This window comes from Mandrillus leucophaeus, unplaced genomic scaffold (assembly GCF_000951045.1).
Source record: "Mandrillus leucophaeus isolate KB7577 unplaced genomic scaffold, Mleu.le_1.0 Scaffold316, whole genome shotgun sequence".
Classification (NCBI taxonomy): domain Eukaryota; kingdom Metazoa; phylum Chordata; class Mammalia; order Primates; family Cercopithecidae; genus Mandrillus; species Mandrillus leucophaeus.
The window spans coordinates 523,593-545,558 of NW_012103321.1; the positions used below are offsets into that span (position 1 = coordinate 523,593).

Genomic DNA, 21,966 nt, shown 5'->3' on the forward strand with positions numbered 1-21,966 from the left:
CAAACAAACAAAAAAGATGATATAGAAGTCCCCAAGATCACAGAGACCCCAGACCCCAGAGCACTTAGAAAGCAGAGAAGTTGCAGTTAGGCAAGGAGCACCTACTCTAGAGGCTCCTCGGTTAGAATCTCAGTTCTGCTGCTTTGGTAATTTGGGGCAAAGTGACCTCTCTATGCCTCAATTTCTTTATATACAAAGTAGAGATAAAAATATAGTCTACATATAAGGTTGAGTAACTGATACAAAGGGTTTAGAATATTACATGGTAGTTACAAGTACTATTTTAAGTGTTTTGACTATATTGTTACTCCTAAGAGGAATGCAAAAAAAAACCAAAAAACAAAAAACAAAACAAAAAAAAACAATATGAGAATCCCAAATTAATTTAAATTTACAACAAATGAAAATACATTTCAAGCTTAAGGTGACTGAATTTGCCTTGACGAGCATAATTTTTTCACCATTAAAAAATAAAAGACAGATTTCAAAGCTAAGTTCAGTTTAATTACAGAGAAACAACCTTACATTTCTATATAATGCATCAATTGGGAGACAATTCTTCTTGGCTTCCCCCTGTTTATACACATCTTGGGAGTAGAGCCACTGCCTGCCTCTTGTCCAGACTATATTTTCAAGGATGTCTATACAGTAAAAGGCCCTGGAAGATAGATATAGTGTTTCCCTCCAAAGAAAACAGGGCATGTTTGGTTTTGTCCAGTAAAATTAAGGTAACATCTCTCTTCAGGGCAAACCCAGGCAGGCTACCTATTATAAAAGGTTCAGGTTCCCTGAACTCAAGGTTTCTCTCCTGTAACACAACCCACTGTGAGTTCAGGCATCAGTTGTATAGCCCTGTAGGAATCAGGGCTTAGGCAGCTGGGACAATCACTGATACTCTGGCTACTGCTATTGCTGTGACTAATAGATGGTTCTTTGTCTCTGACCCAAGAGTCTCATATTTTCTGCCAATATCCATGAAACTGTGGCAGGATAACTTGTTAGCTTGCAAAGAGGGTAAAATTCTCAGACCTTTCACACCTTATTTAGTATATTACCCATAAACTAAATAAACCAAAGTATTTATTTATATATCCCATTTTATTTTATTTCAATGGTTTTGGGGCAAGAAGTGGTTTTTGGTTACATGGATAAGTTCCTTAGTGGTGATTTCTGAGATTTAGGTGCACCCATCACCCAAGCAGTGTATACTATACCCAATATGTAGTCAAAGTATTTCATCTTATGAAATATAATTTAATATAGTCATAAGAATACTCATTTTTCTACTTTTATAAGTTTTTCAGTGTTTTGTTTTGCTCTCAGGCCATTCAATATATATACTGATTTTATTATTTACACACAATATGTTTTTTTAAAAAATAAAAACACTTATCTATATTTAAGCAATAACTACAGGTTGATGCTAGTGACCAGAGATGTCCAAATGTGGCACATTTTGAACATATCCATAGTCCAAGGACATATCCTTACCTAAGCTAAGAACACTGCAGAACACAGATTTTCAGAGTACAAATTCCATTTCTCCGTCTGCCACATTCAGATGAGATCATGGAATCAGAATAAATTATTTCAAACCTAAGTTCAAGAACACCATAAAGAAAGTAACAACAGTAAATGATTATTTCAAAACAGTAACATCCATTATTGTATTCTCTCTGACTGAAAACACTCAGTTGGGTCACATTTTTAAGATTATTCAAAGAAATAGAAAACAGATCGGCTGATAGTTCTTCTAAAATCATACAGTGAGATCACCAAAGCAAATATAGACATATATTCACACCACCACAAACATCAAAGAATAAAGTCAGTGTTTTTCTCTGGCTCTCCCCAATCCTGACCATTCTGGAATAACACGTTTCTGCTAATCTGTCCATTTGTGAATGACTTGTAGAAACTGACATCTAAAATAACTACATGGGGGTAATTAAACTTAACCAGTCCTGGCTACTTTCTCAAATGTCATAATAAAAGGGTGAAATTACACACCAGACATAGTTGTTTTCCAAAGTGGGAAACATAAAAATTTAGGGAGATGAATTACAATGTTATGTCAGCAGTATTTTACTGAGCAGACCCATGAATGTGGTGTTGCTGAGACATTTCTCCTCACGCCCTGCTGCTGGGGTTGTCGTTCCTCCCCACATTATTCCTCCTCCACTTGCCTTACTCAGTCATTATCAAATACATTCATCTTGTTTAAATAACACAGTACTTAACCTCCATTTGATGCTGGGAATGTAGCGCTGCTGAAATTACAACCAGAAGAATATGACAGAGTGTGAGAGAAGCAGGCGGAGAGGAAAATAGAAAGAAATGTCATGTTTAAGTCTCATAATTACTAAAACTACATTAAATTCAAAGTATGACTGTATTTCTAGAAGGAAGCCAAGTTGACAGTAGCTCTTTTCACCTGGTGAAGCTGGAGATGTAGATAGCTGTTTATAGCCTGATCATTTTTCTGGGATTTTAACACAGTTATATCTTAATACAGCTCACTGTCCACCCACCAATACCTAATGTCCATCTAAGCAACTTTTCCACAATCATGGAATTTGAAAGAAAATCGAGGAAGGGGACTCTTAATCGGGATGTATTTTGTACATCACCTGTGGAGTTTTCAAACCCACTTACATCAAAATTCTCTCTTTTCAAAGGTTTACAATGACTCCATGGTACCCACTGAGAATCGTTGATCGTAGTTATATTTGTTGGTTGGTTTGTAGTTGCCCAGAGGACATATGCGAAAAATTACCTTCACATTGAGGATTATTAAAAGAATATACAGAATTGGCGTGGCGGCTTATGCCTGTAATTCCAGCAATTTGGGAGGCCAAGGCAGGTGGATCTCTTGAGCCCAGGAGTTTGAGACCAGCCTGAGCAACATGGCAAAATCCCATCTCTACAAAAAAAAATAGCTGAGCATGGTGGTATGAGCCTATAGTCCCAGCTACTCAGGAGGCTGGGAGGATCATCTGAGCCTGGCAGGTTGAGGCAGCAGTGAGCCCTGATCGAGCCACTGAATCCCAGCCTGGGCAACAGAGAGAGATCTTGTGTGTGTGTGTGTGTGTGTGTATATATATATATAAAATAAAATAATATAAAAGGAATTCTACCTATTGCAATCTTAGTCGTAGAGCTTTGAGGACGAGGATACACAGTGGACTTGGTGAAAAAACAGAACATAGCTCAAAATGTTTGTGGAAGGAATCTGAACTCAATTGGCCCACTTCTTTTGTTTATCTGGAATTCTTTTTTCCCAAGTGAATGTAGGGCCGTACTCTGCCATTCAGTAAGCAGCACTGCGGTGAGCCAGGAATTCACACTAAGCCACTCCACAGGCCTCCCACTTCTACTCCATGTGTGACTGGCTTTGGTTTGGATCCCATTAACTAGTTTGTTTAATGCTGTTTTGATTACAAATGAAAGTAAGTTATATCTAGTTCATACCAAAAGAGGTCTTCATTGTCTGGCATCTCCCAATCTCAGTAAAGGTGGTGGTAAAGGCCTGGAGTTAACAGGAACCGGGCTCCGATGAAACAGCGTTCTCTAGGTTTCTCTTTACTATGGTTCCCTGCATGAGAAATTCTTCCTCAAGGCCGTACCCTCTCCTACCAATATCTTACATTTTCCCAGTTCTGCCAACAGAGAAAGTATGCTCTCCCCACTGTTGTAAATAAGACAACAAAATAAACAAAAAAGCCTCAAGAAAAAATTCTTATTCGTTTGGCAGGATCATGTTACCAAGAACTGAGAGTATCCAGTCCAGTGAGACTTCCATGGCTGGAGAGAGGGGCAAAAAGAATTCCTTCAAACAAGGAGTAAATGCTAAGCAGGTAAGGCAATAGTTCTCTACTGCCCTGGGGGGAAAGTTTAATTTCACTAAATACAATGAGGCAGTAGCTGTAGTACCTGTGCGAGAAAGAGAACCCCTGGGCTATGTTACTTAATATGGCAGCTGTAGATGGGGCAGCTACCTGAGACTTATGGACTCATGGTGCACCCTGTCCAGTTCTTAAGCCAAATTCCCTTCATTCTACAGATGGGGAGATAGAGCCGAGAGAAATATAAGGTAATCTACACACCTGAATCTTGCAAATAACAGTAATAAATCTATTTGCCCCCTACACACATTGTAGGGTGAACTGACTCTCCTCCCAACACATACATACAGGATTTAGGGAGGTATGATTTGAGGTGAGGTCTAACAATGCCAGTGAAGAACTTTCTCCAGAGGTTTCTTAGGTGAGCACTACTTTACAAAGTTAAGTCCTCGTGACATTTCAGTGTGTTTGAAGCAAACCATTGAAGAGAAAAGCAGCCAGAACCCTAAATGGATGCCCCTCCTATTCCACCCTCCATCCTCACCCCACTTCAAAACCCTGGAACCCGCCCATTCTCTGCCTACTTCCCTGAGGGCAGAGTGACTAGTTCAAGCACGCTGGCTGACTCCCTTTCTTTCAAACATTGAAGAACTTATATATTTATCCAGAGTTCTAAATTTATAGCCCTAGATGGGCAGTCATGTTACTCCCTTTATGTCTATGTAAGTGAAATCAGTTTACTAGAATGTAACTTTGAATTGGAAAGACAGTTTTCTGCTAATGTGTGGAAATGGAAACCTTGAGCTAAGTTTTTTCAATTCTGAAAAAATGAAAATAATCTCTTCTGGGCAATAGCGGATCAAATTCAGGGCTGACCTACCCCCAGACCCATCTTCCTTTCTCCTCTGGGCCTCTAAGTTCCAGTGTCTGGTTTGCATGCCACTCTGTGTCCCATCAGCTTCTGTGCAGGTGTAGGTTGCCCACCTGGACATAGATGTGAAATTCTCTCAACCTGGTATTCATTAAACTCTGTTGTTCGCATACAACCACAGGCCTCCTCCAGCCTGTTGGTCCTCTCAGCACTTTTGAGCCTCCACTGGGACTCAGCAGCTTGCACCCACCTTCTCTGCACTGCTCTGGGTTCACAGTGAGACTGTCCTTGGGACTCCCTAAGTGCCTGCCTTAGTCATTGCTACTGTCATAATACCGGCTGTTCCAGTACCAGATTGGCCTTGAGGATAGCTCAGAGCTGAGGCACCAAGTCTGCAGCTCTCAAGTTCTACCAAATGTATCTAGGTGTTTCCTTCTCTTTCTCTGTCTCTGTCTCTACTTCTCTCTCTCCATGCTCACAGCTCTCCGAGATTTGGTGTCTGCTCTCTCAAGCTACAAAGTTTGGGAATCCTAAACACTCTGTCTCAAGTACCTGCTCTTTCACATACGAAACACTTTATTTTCCTGACTATGAGCTCTAAATTATCTGATCAACATTGGAGGGTGCTAATAGTGAACCAACTCATTATTTTTAGAAGTGACAAATAAGGTATATAAAGAATCAGCATTGATCTTGCCTTCCTCTATGGTGTGCACCACAATAACCAAATGATAAGTGGATGGAGAGAACATGATCGTTATAAAAAACATTCCAGCTTATACATGAAGAAGAAACGTTAGAATTACAATATCCATAGTGGTTTGCAACCTCCATAACAAAGGACATTAACAGCCACAAACACCAAAAAGAGAGAAAACCAGACAGTATGGTATGTGCCTATTGTTGGAAAAACCCACCACTTCCTATATTATTGTCAGAACTAACTGAAAAAGTAAATGAATGAATCCGATCAATCTCTACAGTCAATTTATGAAAACGCAAAGCATAGCGTAATACATGTACCTACTCTTCAAGGATATGATCAGAAAAACCTGGATGGGAAAACTACAGGACAAACGAACTTGTTTCTTCAACAAATAAATTGCAAAGGAAAAAGAGAAATGGAGGGGACATCTACAGAATAAAAGATATTTAAAAGATATACTTGCTAATCTTATTGTTCAGGTCATGTTTGGATCCAGGATTTGAAAAAAAAAAAAAAAAGGTGTAAAAAGGACATGACATTTACAAGAAAATATTTGATCTGATGTTGATGTTTTTGTTGTTGCTATACTGGGGGTGTGATGATGATTACTTTGTATTTGCATTAAAGAGAAAGAGTCCTTGTCTTTTAGAGATGTATACTAAAATACAGTTGTCCCTGGAGAATTCGTTCCAAGACACCCACAGATACCAAAATCTACAAATGTTCAAATTCCTGATATAAAATAGTGTAGTATTTTGCATATAACTTACTCATATCCTCCTGCATACATTGAGTCATCTCTCGATTATTTATATCTAATACAATGTAAATGCTCTGTAAATAGTTGTATTGTTTAGGGAATGACAAAAAAATCTGCACACGTTCAGTATAAATGCAACCATCTTTAACAAAAAACATGAATCTGTGTTTGGTTGAATCCACAGATGTGGAACTGATGGATATGGAGGGCCGACTATATTTAAAAGGTAAAACTACTTGATATCTGGGATATGCTTCAAAATAATAAGGGTCTAAATGCAATGTAATATCTTGGATTGAATTCTAGAAAAGAGAAAGAATTTTAGGGGTAAAACTGGTGCAATAGGAATAAAGTCTAGATTTAATTAATGGTTTCATATCAATACCAATGTATTCATTCTGACAAACGACCACGGTATTGTAAGATAGGGAGACACAGGTAAAGAGTATGTGAAAATTGTCCTATCTTTGCAACTTTTCCATAAATCTAAAACTATTCCAAAACATAAAATTTATTTTAAAAGCAATGAGAAAGGAGAAGTGGATGCAGGTATAGATGGAACAGGATTAACCAAGGACCAATGGTTGTTGAAACTGGATGGCCACTATACAGGATTTCTATACAACTCCATCTACTCTCAAGTGAGTTGTAAATTCTCCATAATAAAGTCACATAAGTCACAAACATTATAATCTTTTCTATAGACTATTAAGAGCCTATACACAAACCTTTGGAAGTCAGTAATTTGACACTTTGCTCTCGGTATCATTCCTGCCATCAGGGCAGTGGTGCTTAAACAGTGGGGCAAAGGGCAGGAGCAGAAAGAAATGGAAAACAGCAGCGTTAAATATCACCCAGCGACATCACTTGCTTCTTTTCTTTTGTTATTAGACCTCAAATTATTCCTTCCTTTATATTTTAAAATCTTTTTCACCTCTATTTTTATCGCATTTTAGATCTCTTCTAGCACCACGTGCCCATCTATGCATCACTTGGTGTAAGTTCCCCACTGCAATATAACAAACAACCATAGTGCATTAAGCAAGCGAGAAGCATTTTTCCCAACACACAGAATAAGTCTGGAGGTCAGCAGGCCAGGACTGTCACAGCAGCTTCATGGAGTTTTGGATGACTCAAGCTCCTACCTGTCTTCTACTCTTAGATTCCTAAGAATGGCAACCTGGTCACCACACTTACAAGATAGCTTCTAGAGCACGAGCTACCACACCCATATTCCAGGTAGCAAGAAGGGAGGTCAGTGCACTTCTCCTTAAGGAAATCTCCTAAAAGTCCTGCATATTTCTGCTAACCTTTTACTGACTAAAACATACCCACACAGTCACTCATGGCTGCAAAGTGGAAACATAGAAAATGATCTTTTAATTATACTCTGGCTGTCCTCTACAAAAACAGAGTCCTATTACTGAAAAAGGAGAACGAAGTGGATGTTGGGTAGGGAATTAGCAGCCTCTGCCACAATCAGTCGTGGGAAAAATCTGAACATGCAGTGGCAGAGGAGTCCAACCATGACTTATGCCCAAATTAATTATCCGGCTAGTGCAATCAGCAAAGATCTGGAAGTATCTGTCATCCCACATACGCTGCTGGCTGGTTTATGTTGATTGGTTTGACTGAAAGTTAAAACTAGAAAACTGCCTGTTCATTCACCCTTCACAGCAAGATATCATCTATCTACATCAGAAGCCAATATATGTGCATTTGTGTCAGCATCATGTATAGTACCAGATATGCCTGCTGTGACTATAATGTCCTTTAAACCTAAAATGGAATCATTATAGATTCCTCCTGGCAGCCCTCTTGAGTCTCTGGGAGACCTTCTGGCCTCCTGGCCAGTCTCCAGAGAGATTCCTGTCTGTCTGCCCGGGAGGAGACACATTCTGGGCTGCCTGCCCACATTCTAACCTGCTGCTCACACGGGTTAGAGAGCTGTGTCTATTTGGGTCAGTCCTTCCGAGTGATTATTCTGTTGCCTTTAGGTAAGTTCACTTGAATGTCCCACACATACCAACTGTGCACACCACATGTCTGAATGCCAGTTGCCCAGTAAAATCAATGAAGTATGTTGGAAAAAGCATCTGAAATCTGAGACTGAGAATCAAGCCGGAGCTCTTTTTGGCCCTGGCAGCGAACGCTTAGAAAATTCTCTTAGGCTGTCTAAGTCTCAGTTTCCTCATAGGCCAAATAGAGATATTGCTACCACCTCTACTTTCCTTGCAAGTGTATTGTGAAGCTCAGTTACAAGGAGATATTACATGTCACAGTGTTATGCTTTACACCAAAAAAGGTTAGTATTATTGTTAATCTAGTGAAAATGTGAGTCATCAGAAAAAGAAGAGAAAAACAAGAAACAATAATGTAGCTCAAGCTCATCTGACCAGGCTCAACACAAGGAAACAGTAACTAGTGCCAAATCTGCAGGATATAAAGAATGAGACAAAAGGGTCAGTGAAATTATGTCTGCCTCAGAAATGATAGATTTTTAAATGACTTGTGTCAGGAAGTAAACTTACAACATTCTTTGAGCCACCATTTCCATTTATTATCAGCCATTCTTCCCATGGAACACCAGTTCAAAGAGGAAACCTATTGTTAAACACTCTGTTCTCTTCCAACTGAAAGGGTGAACTATGTTTTCTTTCTTTTAACTAAGTCACCTTTAAAATTCAGCAAGATTCCTATCTCAGCAGCAAAGACCCAAACTCTCACATAAAATTTTCCTGCTCAATACCATCAGCTAGGGTCCATTTCCAGTCATGAATACAAGCCTTTGGGCACAAGTATGTAAGTAGTTACACAAACATAAATTCATCTGGGGAGATAGGTGACTTCTGTAGGTGTGAATGTACATGTATATATAATTCTATATATTGGAGCCTCTAGAAGGTTTATAGTTTTATAGCGACATTAACAAGAAGAAATTTTAAATCCTTTAGTTTTTGTCAAAAGAAGGAGCTTTAGTTTATGCAACATAAAATTAGAATTGCTTTTACTTGCTACCAGTTTAATATCAACATTTTTATCCAGAGTTAGACCCAAAGCTAAACTGCTGGGATTTGACATAACAAAACTGCTGTCCATATGTGAACCAAAAATCACCTGGGATCTATCAGCCAGTTAAGACTTTTTGCTCAGATCCAACTTTAGAGGGTGACTTCTGTCAAGAGCTAAGGAAGAACACAATTCATTATGACTGCAGAACTCAGAGAAGTCAAGAAGCAGATTCACTGGCCATTTGTAAACTTTTCCTGTGACCCACAGCTAGAGCAAAGTACCTCTTAATTGTGAATAAATTTTCCTGATAAAAGTTTCTCACTCCTTTCTTAAATCTGGAACGTCCCTTGCTTGGAAAACACCCACATACACATAACAAAAGGAATTCATTCCAGATGTCCAAGAGGCCTTGCATGCCAGGGTCTGGTTTTCAAGGTAGCAAATGGAAACTTTGGCAGGTGGTCACAGTGGTATTTTGTCCCTCTCAAACTTGCTGCCATCAAACCACACTGTAAAACTCACCTGGTTTACATTTGTATAATTTTTGCCTAACAAAGGGAGGAAAAGAAGACGAGAGAATTCGCTGAATACTCACCAGATCACAAGGCTTAAACACAGGTATAGGTAAATTCGTCAGTAAGAGTTTTATCAGTGCTGACTGTGTTCCCAGAACTGTTCTGTTCCAAGCTGTGTGGAGGAAACAAAAGTAGGAAACACTGTCCTAAGTCTTGAGAATTTAAAATGACTTCCTAGTGACAAGGTTAATGAGAACGAAAGTGCCACGGTGCTCCCGTAGTACCCTGCATAAAGCATCACTGCACGTACTACTCGCTATAATGAACAGTTTGTGTGACTGATGTCATCCACCATGTCCAGCCCCCAACAAGAAACATGGCATATCTGTCATAGTAAACACAGAGCCCAAAGCATATTCGATAAATGCTAACTCAGTGAATGTAGGAAACAATAGTAGAAAAAATTAAAGAGATGTGAGAGCCATGGGGATTCAAAATGCAGTCAAACATGAGCCCATTATGTTTCTGGGAATTATCAAGTGTTAGTACTTTTTATTCTGCTAATAAGGCATCCCTTCATATTCCTAAGAATCAATTTGAATTGTTCTGCCCTCAATCATACTATACACTGAGAAACAACAGCTACTATGCTAGAAAATATAACCTTTAGTCTGGAAGTCCATTGTTAAAAAGCAGGTATTATCTCACTGCAGAAGAAAGGAAGAAGAGGTATTAAGAGTGATGATGTTGATTTCATTGCTGTGTTTTGGTGACAGCATATTCCCAAGGGGAAAGGCACGCTTGCTGGCCGGGGGGGAGGGGAAAAAGTGCTCAAACTTAGGTGAAGGCAGGAGATTCATTTTTTTTATGTAAATTAAGTCTTATTCTTTACAAAGCAGTTCAGATAAAACATCTGCTTACTAGATTGTAAACAGGGTTGAGGGTCCTAGACCTTCACTGTGACCAAATTATTCAGCATTCTCAGTGTAAAACACCGTTTATAAGAGAACTTCAATAAATATCATATGAAGGGTAGTTTTATGGTGAAATAAGTTTAGGAAACACTAATTACTATATTTCCCTCTTTAGATTTGCAATGTACCTTTATATTGTAAAGAAAATTGTGTTAGTTTACCCACTCGGGGTTTTCCCAAAATTTTTGCCTGTGAGCTCATTATTCACAAAGTAGATTAGAAAACACCATTCTGGGAGACTTGTGTTGACTGCTGTCTAACTTTCCTTTCAGAGCTAAATTCTATAGCATGTTGGGCCAACATTCTATCACTTTTTAGAAGTCATAGCTAAAACTTGGGAACATATTACTGCTCCTAAAGAACACGAGAAGAACTGAGATCTGAAGACTGAAGCTCAGCAAGAGCCCATCCTGAAGACCAAGGATGAGAAACAGCACTTGGTATCACAGCCTAAAATTAAAATATTCTTGGGGAAAAAACTGAATTTGAATCTGATCAAGCCTTGCTAGATCTTACCACCATTTACAGGGATGACACCGTGGAATGCAATCAACAAAATCTCAACTTGAGAAACTCTAGAGAATGCATAACCTGCTGCCTTCAAAAAACAAATTAAAAAACAAAGCATAAAGGGAGGTGTTATCTGTAGATTAAGATACTGAAGAGGCACATCAACCTGGTGGTGTTTGAGGTTTTTTTGTTTTTGTTTTTGTTTTTGTTTTTGTTTTTTTTTTTTGAGACAGTCTCACTCTGTCACCCAAGCTGGAGTGCACTGGCGCAATCTCGGCTCACCGTAACCACCGCCTCCCAGGCTCAAGTAGTTCTCCTGCCTCAGTATCCCAAATAGCTGGGATTACAGGTGCATGCCACCATTCCCTGCTAATTTTTATTATTTTTTTTTTTTGTATTTTTAGTAGAGACAAGGTTTCACCATGTTGGCCAGCCTGGTCTCAAATTCCTGACCTCAGGTGATCCACCTGCCTTGGCCTCCCAAAGTGCTGGGATTAGAGGCGTGAGCCACCGCACCTGGCCAGTGTTTGAGTTTTGTTTGGATTCTAATTTGAGCAAATTAACTATGAAAAAATATTTATGAGACAATCAGGAATCTTTGAACACTTTCAGGATATTTGATGATATTAAAGAATTACTGTTAATTTTTTTAGATGTGATAGTATTCTGGTTGTAATTTTGTAAAATACATAAGAAATACTTTCTGCAATATTTTCGTATGAATAATATGTTATCTAGGATTTGTTTCAAAATAATCCTGGGGAGGGGGATATCAATAAAAATAGACTTGTCATAGTATGATGAGGTGGATACACTGAGAGCTTAGTACACTATTCTCTCCAATTTTGTATTTTTTTCAAATTAAAAGTTTTCCAAAAGCAGTTGGAAGAAAAAAAGAGGGCAAATAAATTACAAACCAGATAAATACACTGTTTGAAAAGCCACAAGAGCAAGGAATTGTGAGACACGACACAGGGACAGAAAACACCATGGATACAACAGAGAAGTTAAGGAGTGTGAAAACCAAGAAAAGAAAAGAAATTTCAGTGGAGTTTTAAGAGTAAAACAGATTATGAAGCGTTCAAAGCATGATGTCTGGTGAAGAAATGTACATAGCTATACCCTCTCATTTGAGGAAGACGGTTGTGAAAAAAGATGGTGGTTGGAGGTCAAGTGAAGGTTTGGCAAGATGTGTAATGCTATGGACTGCATTGCGTTCCCTCTAAAATAATGTGTTGAAGCCCTAAACCTCCTCCATGTGATTGCATTGGAGAAAGCGACTTTAAGGAGGTGATTAAAGTGAAATGAGGTATAAGAATGGAGCCCTAATCCAACAGACTTGTGGCCTTATAAGATAAGAGAAACTAGAGATTTCTCTCTGTCACGCACACAGAGTAAAGGCCATGTGAGGACATAGCAAGAAGGTGGCCATCTACAAGCCAGGAAGAGGGTCCCCACTAGAATGGGACCATCCTGACACTTTGATCTTGGACTTCCAGCCTCAGCCTCCAGAACTGTGAAAAAAAAAAAAAAGCTACCCAGTCTATGGTATTTTGCTATGGCAGCCCAAGTTGACTAATGCAGGTAAAACATGCACATTTACCTCATTAGCCTTTCTCGCTACTTTGCTAAGCATTTATCAGGTACTTTTTTTATTATGTTGAAATTCGACATGGGAAAATACATGTCACTGAGTGGTATTGTTGTTCTGTGTTCCTTTAGGCGAAGGTCGGTCAGGTGCAGCCACAAGAAAGACACAGGAGAAGCTCCAGGAAACAAGATGTGTGATATTTGCAGGTCCTGGAGAGCCAGTTACTGCATGCTGAGAGAGGGCCCTATGAGAGGAGTGCCAAAGAAGTGGGCTCAGCCAAGCACTGGGGAGAGCCAAGAGAGAGTGAGGACCTGTGGTCAGGTGCCTTCACTGGTGGTCAGGGTGGAGTACACAAGAAAAGGGATTTCACTGGTGCATTTGAATGTTACTAAGTCATGGTTGAGGGAGGGCAGTGACGGGAAACTTGTGAGAGGGACCAGCCTTATCACATCAGTGTGCCTGGACACCTGGAGAAGGTGCTCACAGCTCAACAAGAGGCAGCAGGAAACCAAATAGGAAGTTTAAAAATTTTTTAATTTCACAATACAGCTATAAATATTCAGGAATTGTTCCTCTTAAAGTTTGTTTTCATAACATGCCCTTTTCACTGTGTTCACGTTTTACATCTTTAAAGGAGAAAACACCAGCTTTCAGCTTTAATCATAAGCAGAAAGCTTAGATAAACCATGTAAATCCAGGTCGGGCATGGTGGTTCATGCCCATAATCCCAGCACTTTGGGAGGCCGAGGCAGGTGGATCACCTGAGGTCAGGAGATCGACATCAGCCTGGCTAACTTGTGAAACCCCATCTCTACTAAAAATACAAAAATTAGCCAGGCATGGTGGCAGGAGCCTGTAATCCCGGCTGAGGCAGGAGAATTGCTTGAACCTGGGAGGCAGAGATTGTAGTGAGCTGAGATGGCGCCACTGCACTCCAGCCTGGGTGACGAAGCGAGACTCCGTCAAAAAAAAAAAAAAAGAAAGCCAAATTTTTCTCCCTTATTACTTTCCAAAGCACATAGGCTCACTTAATTCAGCTATTAAAAATTTATGCATTCAAGATCTCCCAGTTTTTCTGACCAAATTGATGCTCTTAAATTTTCCTTATTCTGATTGTCAAGGGTTCCCAACACCACTCTCGTGTTCAGTGATTCACTAGGGTTCACGGGACTCAGCATATAGTCACAGCTACAATTTATTACAGCAAAACGAGGCAAGGCAAAATTAACAAGGGAAAAAGGAGCATTGGGTGAGGCCCAGAGGAAACCAGGCACAAGCTTCTAAGGGTCCGCTCTCAATGGATTCTCACAGAACACACTAAATTCCTTCAGCAATGAGTTGCAACAACACATGTGAAATGTTGTCTACGAGGGAAGCTTATTAGAGACTCAGTGTCCAAGGCTTTTGCTGGAGGCTGGTCACTTAGGCACTCTCTGCCTAGCACTTGCCAAAATGCCGTACTCCAAGAAGAAAAGCAGGTGTTCGGCATAAGCCAGTCGCACAGTTCAGGCACAGTGAGCCACTCCTCACTTAGGCAACTGTGGAAACCTTCCTGAAATTTAAGATTTCAGATGCCAGCCTGGTGCCAATCTTACAAGCAGGCCTTTCTAAGAGAGCTGTCTCAGGCCTGCCATGTTAACTTATCTCTGCACACTCATGTGAAAATCTGCTGTCATTCAGGACTATTCAGGGTCTTCACCCACTGTGACCTCTTTGTAGCCTTTAATGCTGTGACCACATCCTCTTTCTGAATTTTATACCTTTCATGATTTTTATACCGTGCTATACCACGAAACTATTTCTTCCCTTTTGTGTCAGAAAAGGGGATTATGAGAGCAGTCCCATGGTTAGGGACTGAGGGAGGTGGGTGACCCCAAACTGTAACTCTTTCCCCTTTCCCTCAGTGAAACTGAAATCAAATACAACCACACATCCCCAAAATGGAAACCCTTCAGAAGACCAATCCTTCTGGTCTCTATTTGGAATCTGTATCCTCTCATCCCCACATCTCTGTTCCTGCCCCTTGTAGCATATCTCCAACCCAGGCTAAAGTGGCATTTGCCCCAACTCACCCTGGCTTCTTTAGAAGGCTGTACCGCACTTCTAATCTTCATGTTTGTCACTTGGCCAGAGGAACGTTATGGAGAGAAGCTTTGCCACACTACGTTCTGTCCGTTCTATTGCCCCGGGATTTCACATTCACGTACTTTCAATTCTCAAAGCAATCATGGCCTAATTGGCCTCTCTCCCTTCATCACTTCCATCCTACTAATACCCAACATAGAAATATCCCTAACCACAGCTGTGACTTTTGATGGCTCCACAACTTAAAACTGTCAGTGTTGCCTGTTGCCTATTTCCTAATGAACTGAATTACCTAACGAATAAAACTCTTGGCCTGGTATTAAGATCGTCCATGACTTAGCCACACTCTCTTTTTCTAGTCCCATCTTCCTCTACTGCTATTCCCATATTCATTTCTAGGTGAATAAGGAAGCTATTTAATAATGGTTCTCTAGATAATTTAGTGAAAATAGATCAATGGGCTGGTTTTTTTTTTTTCTGGTTTGTTGTTGTTGTTGTTGTTGTTGTTTTTAATGTACCTTTTCTTTCCAGGTTACATTAATTGAGAATAAGATCAAGAACTCATTTGTAATGATCAGCTGGAGCCAGGCTGTCTCTCACCTTGCCAGCACACTGGACTCACCTGGGGACCATTACAAAATGCCAGTGCCTAGATCCCGCTCCTTGGTTTTCTGATTCAGTCGATCTAGGATGTGGCCTGGGCATTAGGGTTTTTAGAAGCTCCCTAGTGTTTCTATAATGCACAACCAGGGCTGAGAAACACTGACACAGAAAATCTGTCTTTGCCTGTGTTGTGTCCAAAACGGACTATGGGACTATTACAACAGAGTCCATCCATGTTCTTTTCATATCTCTGTTCCTCATTTAAAGCCACTGTGCTCCCCTCAGTCTCCACTTCTCCTCTTTGACACCCAACCCCCAATGCCTCTTTCTTGAGAAGACTTCCCCGATCTCCAGTGAACAGCATTCTCACCACCCCTGAAATGTAGGACCATCTTGCTCATGCCCCTCCACTTCTGATGCTGCTCATCTGTCTTGTTTCTCACGTTATTCTGGTATTCTTGTATTGCTGCGGCCCTTCTTTCCTCGGTGCCTTTCCAAGCACCTTTCTCATAGTTTGATTTAGAATAAAATTTTGTGTTAGGATGTTAAATGAAAATTTGAAAAATCAAAACGTGATTTTTAATTTTTACAATGGTTGTGTAATGCTTTTAACGAGAGATTCACCCAGCAAGTCAGGTAGATATATTCTGATCTTCCCAAGTCATGAATTGTGCCGAGAGCAAACACCCCTAATCATTTTTAGATCTGAATCAACTCTGGGCACCTTTACTTTACTTCTCACTGACAACTACTCGCTTTTCAGGTTTAGGCTACCAAATTCAAAGTTGCATATTTAGGATTCCAAAACAAAAGAAAACCAAAATAGCCCCCTTTTGCCATGCTGTGTCCTGCTATAAACTAGGCTGGGTTTGCATCCAAATGTGAGGAAAAAACAAGGAGATGAGAATTGACATGCATCATAGTTGGTAGTAGTTTGGTTTTCTTTTCTTGATTGCTTCAGGGCTGACAGCTCACCTGCATTTTAAAACAGGCACCTGCTAATTCAACTTTCCAACCTTTAATCTCACCCTTTCACCCACAGCATTTTAATTACCCCACAATTAATATACTCCTGGTTTTACCCACATGGAAGAGTGGGATGGGAGGAGGCTAAGGAGAGAGACTGGCTTAATGGTAATTTATAGTCCAGATAGCCCTCTTTTTTTGTCCCTGGGTGGAAGTCTCTAATCTTGATTCATTCTAATAAGGGGCCTGAAAACACTCTCACCACCATCCCCAACACAAACACACACACGCACACACAAATGCTAATAAATGAGACATCATCGCCTTGAACAGAATCATTTCTCACTTCAATTCAAAATCTGTGCCTCTGACCCATTCTCCCTCAACCTCACTGCCTGATAGGAAGTGAGATAGGAAGCCCATCTCCAAGTGGGAGGAGAAAGGAAGGTCAATTGGCAATCTGACAAAGTGACAGAGAGGGCAAAAGTTCTGAAGAAGTTGGGAGAAGGAGGAAAGGGGGGGGAAAACAAATAAACAGACTTTTCTTTGCCCTATGGATGCCCACCTCGATCCCTGGAGTAATTTTAAATTCTCCATAGAGGAAGACTCAAGGCCCCAGCTGGCCCCAGCTTTATTGGTATTTCCCACTAAAGGAAGGTCAGTATGCCAAATGGAAACTCCCTGCAAATGAAAATTAAACTCCGGGTCGTGGGAGGAGCGGGAGAATGGAGCAGTGCTTTCTATCCACCCGCCCTGTTTCCCTAGAAGCTGGCCTTTGGCTGTGGCTGGCGCCTGCTGCTGTTTATTGGCAGTCCTCTGGGTGAGTATTCACCTGGGCAGACACAGTGCCATCTGGACTGTGGCCATCCAGCTCAGGCTGCCTGCTGGGGCCGTGGCCCTCCCTCAATCCTGCACATGTGAGGACACGGGCTTCGAAGAGACACTTCATCTGTCTTGGCAAAACTTTTTTCTGTCCATCCCGAGCACTACTGATCTTCTTGAGTAGCCATTTTAGCATTCTACAGGGCATCGTTTGTTCCTTCAACTCTGCTAATACAGTCTTATCCTAATGCTGGCTTTGAATTGCAAACAATTAAAATGCCAATCTTCTGTCCCTATGCCTTATTAACACATTGACCACCAACCACTTGCCATGAAGCTTACCTCTTGTTTCAATGAACTCTCATGCACATATCTGGTATTGGTCTCTTTTCTTCATTTTACAGCAGACGACACTGAGGCACAATGTCTCACCCAACTTAAGGCACGAGTTCTCTGAATTTTCTACGATGCCACACTTGGTGCTCAGTCTACTCAGTGCTTGAAGTGGCAGGTTGGAGGTGTTCTTTCCATTGAGAAAATAAGGAGGTAGGTGATTTATCCGGAGGAGCCACCCCTCTTTGTGACAAACTGGCAAAATGAGAACAAACAAGCTACGTTTATGGCTTCCTAGAAGTTAAAGGGACAATATCTTTCCAAAGCACAATTCTTCTCCAGGAGTGATTAGGGTACACCCTGAGCTCTAGTGGTTTGTGGCTAAAACTAGCCCTGTACACCAAGACTTCACTACCACTGCAGAGACCATGAATGTGGCCTTGAGCTTCCTTCTTAATTCAACCCAGGCTGCCTAATAACATAATATACACATTTTTAATTGATTTACTTAGGTACCCCTTATATTTCATACTTTAAGTTTTATAGAGCTTTTTCTTTTGAAAAGCATCTTCACATGTCTCCTGAATATCATTTTCCTGATTCTTAGTCCCATTTTACAGATGAAGCCACAAATTCTGCCTCCGGATTCAAGCTCCTTCCCTTTTACATGTTATTTCTGTTCTTCAAAAACAAGGATAAAGAAAATTCTCATGAAGTAGTGTTTGGGGTTGAATTTTGTCCTCCAGGAAGGTATGTTGAAGTCCTAACACCTAGTACTAGTGAATGTGACCTGATTTGGAAGTAGAGTCTTTGCAGATCTAATTCAACGTAAGTTAAAATGAGGTCATTGTGGAGTAGGGTGAGCCCTTAACCCAAGGTGACTGGTGTCTTTATAAGAGGAGAGAAGACACAGAGACAGGCACACATAGAGCAGAACAGCATGTGATGATGGAGGCAGAGATTAGAGCGCTGCATCTAGATGGCAAGGAACACTAAGGATTGACTGCCAGTAACCACCAAAGCTAGGAGAAAGGGATGGAAGAGATCCTCCCCTCCATACCTGAGAGATCATGGCCCTGCTGACACCCTGACTTTAGGCTGCTGTCCCCCAGAACCATAAGATAGCAAAGTTACATTGTTTTAAGTCCTGCAGTTCGTGGGACTTTGTTACAGCAGCACTTGGAAACTAACACAGGGAGCATCTGAAAACAGGTGTTCCAGAGCCGGGCCAACGGAAGGGATTGGGGCTGCCGTATTTCCCATGTTCAGTCTGTTCTGATTTTTTTTTTTTTTTTTTTTTTTTGGTGTCGGACAGTCTGTTGCTCTGTCGCCCAGGCTAGAGTGCAGTGACGCGATCTCGGCTCACTGCAAGCTCTGCCTCCCAGGCTCACGCCTTTCTCCTGCCTCAGCCTCCCGAGTACCTGGGACTACAGGCGCCCACCACCACGCCCAGCTAATTTTTTTGTATTTTTAGTAGAGACGGGGTTTCACCGTGTTAGCCAGGATGGTCTCGATCTCCTGACCTCGTGATCTGCCTGCCTCGGCCTCCCAAAGTGCTGGGATTACAGGCGTGAGCCACTGTGCCTGGCCTCTGTTCTGATTTTTTAAAACCACATATCACAAGTTGCTGAACTCTGCAAATAAACTTTCTTAAACTTCTTTTGAGTTCCTCAGTGTGATGGGAAAATTTCTGTCCTAATTGTTCTTTTCCCAAAAGAGTGAAACACACGGCAAGCCTTTGTAATCCCCATTCCCCAGCCCTATACTGCCTGCTGGAGCCTCATTGCATCTGACAATATTTCCAGATATTGCCCTCAACCATGCTTTTCAAACTTTATTGAGTATTAGCAACCCTAATACTGGAGAGCTTTGAAAATCCCCGTGCCCAGGTCATACCGGCAGACCAATTCCATGAGAATCTCTGGGCCTGAGCGGGTGACCCATATGTGCCTATTTCAGAAGGTTTTCCAAGTGATTCCAGTGATTTTCCAGTTAAGTCAAATGTCCTACAAATTCCTCTTGGGGTTTTATTTCATCAGAGAATAAGCTTAAGTAAATCCCTTCCTGATTATCAGCTTCTAGAGCAGGGGTCAGCATCCAGCTCACAGCCTGTCTGGTAAATAAGTTTCTACTGGAACATAGCCACGATCATTGATGTACGTGTTGCTTTCTGGTTACAATGATAGAGTTGAGTATTACAAAAGAGATCATATAGCCCACAAAGCCAAACATATTTACTATCTGTCCCTTTAAGAAGTTGATGAAAGATTGAAATTTCTCCTTTCCTCCCACAGTGAAGATCCAGCAAAGAGCTTTGCACTTAGTAGGAGCTCAAATGAATTAAATCGACGTCAAGTGAACTGAAATGAACTGAATTAAATTAAATCTTCTTCCACACATTACCAGAAAAGAATCCAAGGTGTTATGCTTCCCAGGAGTATTTGCATTTTAATAAGTAACTCAGAACGGCCCCAAAGCCTTTATTTGAAGACAGAAAGGAATACCTAATTGCTGAAATTGCAAGCACCTGTAATTATAAATGTGCAGGTCTATTAGATTGAGAAATATCTTCCAGAACTCTTCAGATTGCAGCACGGAGGCTGCCACCCAGCTTACTTGAACACAAAACCTACCCTACTGAAATGCACTCACTGGAGGACTTAATAGTTCTTACTGTTTTTCAAAAATTTCCAATTTTTACTTGTTTTGCTTGTACTTATTTTTGTCAGTCCAATGAGCTCTCCCTGTGGAAAAAACTCATATTGGTTTTCTTAAAAGATGTCACTACTTCCTATCTCAAATTGCTAGAATTTTTTTCCCATAGGGATTTTTGGCTTTTTATTTTTTTAATCGTGAACAGGTATGTCAGCATAACTATGCTGGCAAATGTATGTATTTAATTTTGCTGTAGTCTATGAGTGATAGGAAACTGATCTGAATTAAATTCCCTCAATGCCAAGTCAACTTAACTGGAGAATTTGTCAGCCGGCTACAGTGATGCAAAGGATTTTAAGATCCTCATAACCTGAGAAGTTCTTAAATTTTAAGTAATTGGTGTAGATGCGTGTAAAGAACAAGTGGCACTCTTGCACCTTCCTAGGGGAAGGGCTTTGGGAGGATGCCTTCCAAAAGAGTCAGGAGACAGAGGACTCTAGCCAGAGTCAGACAGATCAAGATTGGAATTCAGACTCTTACTGTTCATTATCCACAAAACTTGAACGACTTACTGAACTTCTTTCAACATGAGTTTCCTCAAGTGTAAATAGGAGATAATAAAGGGATTTGAAAGAACAATGACATGTTAAGAACTTAGCACAGTGACCAGCACATAAGAAATATTAAATATGATGTTACTGTTACAGGAGTTTACATCTTTGGAATAGATGACTCTAGAGACTTCTAACTCATAATTTCATAAAATGAAGAATCATGATACACTATTCTATAATTGCTGCATCAGAATTGTGTATGTGTTTACTTTATAAACACAATAGCCTTACAACATCTACCAGGCAAAATATTATAGTATTTCATGACTTCAACACAAAATCTCCCTGTCTTCACATCCTTCCTCCCTAAATAATCATTCTATCCCCTGATTTATCATATCTTTCTCCTGCTCAGAAGGTTTGAATGTCTCCTTCTTCCCACAAAACACACATAAATGCTTCTGCTTGTGTTCAAGAACCATGATAATCCAACTCCCCAGGAACTGAGCCTACTAAGTCCCACACAGGTAATGTTTCTTTTATTCTGACTTCTCTAGTTCACAAACATGTCATCCTAACCTTCTCCTCTGTAGTCTCAATTATGAACCTCTGGCTTTACTCACTTTTCCCTCTGTCTTCTCAATCTTTTAAAAAAAGATTATCTCCTCTATCTTTTAAGATTCAGTTTTAGTACAGCATCCTTCCTGATAAGTGTAAGGTCCTCTGAGCTGGCCGCACGGTGGTCGAACCATCGTGACATTCCCCTGCCCTTGAGATAATGTACTTTGTGATATTCCCCATCCTTGTGAATGTACTTTGTAACATTCCTCCCCGCCCTTGTGACAATACACCCTTCCTGCCTTTGTGAATGTACTTTGTTACATTCTTTCCGCCCTTGAGAATGTGCTTTGTACTTTGTAACATCCATGGCCTGCCTGCAAAAAATTGCTCCTGACTCCACCCCCTATCCCAAACCTATAAGAACCAATGATAATCCCACCACTCTTTGCCGACTACTTTCTCGGACTCAGCCCACCTGCACCCAAGTGAATAAACAGCCTGTTGCTCACACTAAGCCTCCTCAGGTGGTCTCTTATACAGACGTGCGTTAACAATAAGCATTCCTTCAGCTTCGTGACTTTCTCTCGTATTTCTAAATTTGAT

General features: G+C 40.7%; 1 long non-coding RNA gene across 1 annotated transcript in view; it reads right to left on the reverse strand.

The window, feature by feature from the left end:
* The window catches only part of LOC105545020, a 345,853-nt gene extending 330,963 nt beyond the window's left edge, over window positions 1–14,890 (reverse strand). Inside the window, exons 1-2 of the long non-coding RNA XR_001006856.1 lie at window positions 14,857–14,890; window positions 9,790–9,881 (exon numbers count right to left, since the gene is read on the reverse strand). This is a non-coding gene — a long non-coding RNA (uncharacterized LOC105545020). The remainder of the gene's footprint in view (window positions 1–9,789; window positions 9,882–14,856) is intronic.
* Between the last annotated feature and the right edge of the window lie 7,076 nt (window positions 14,891–21,966).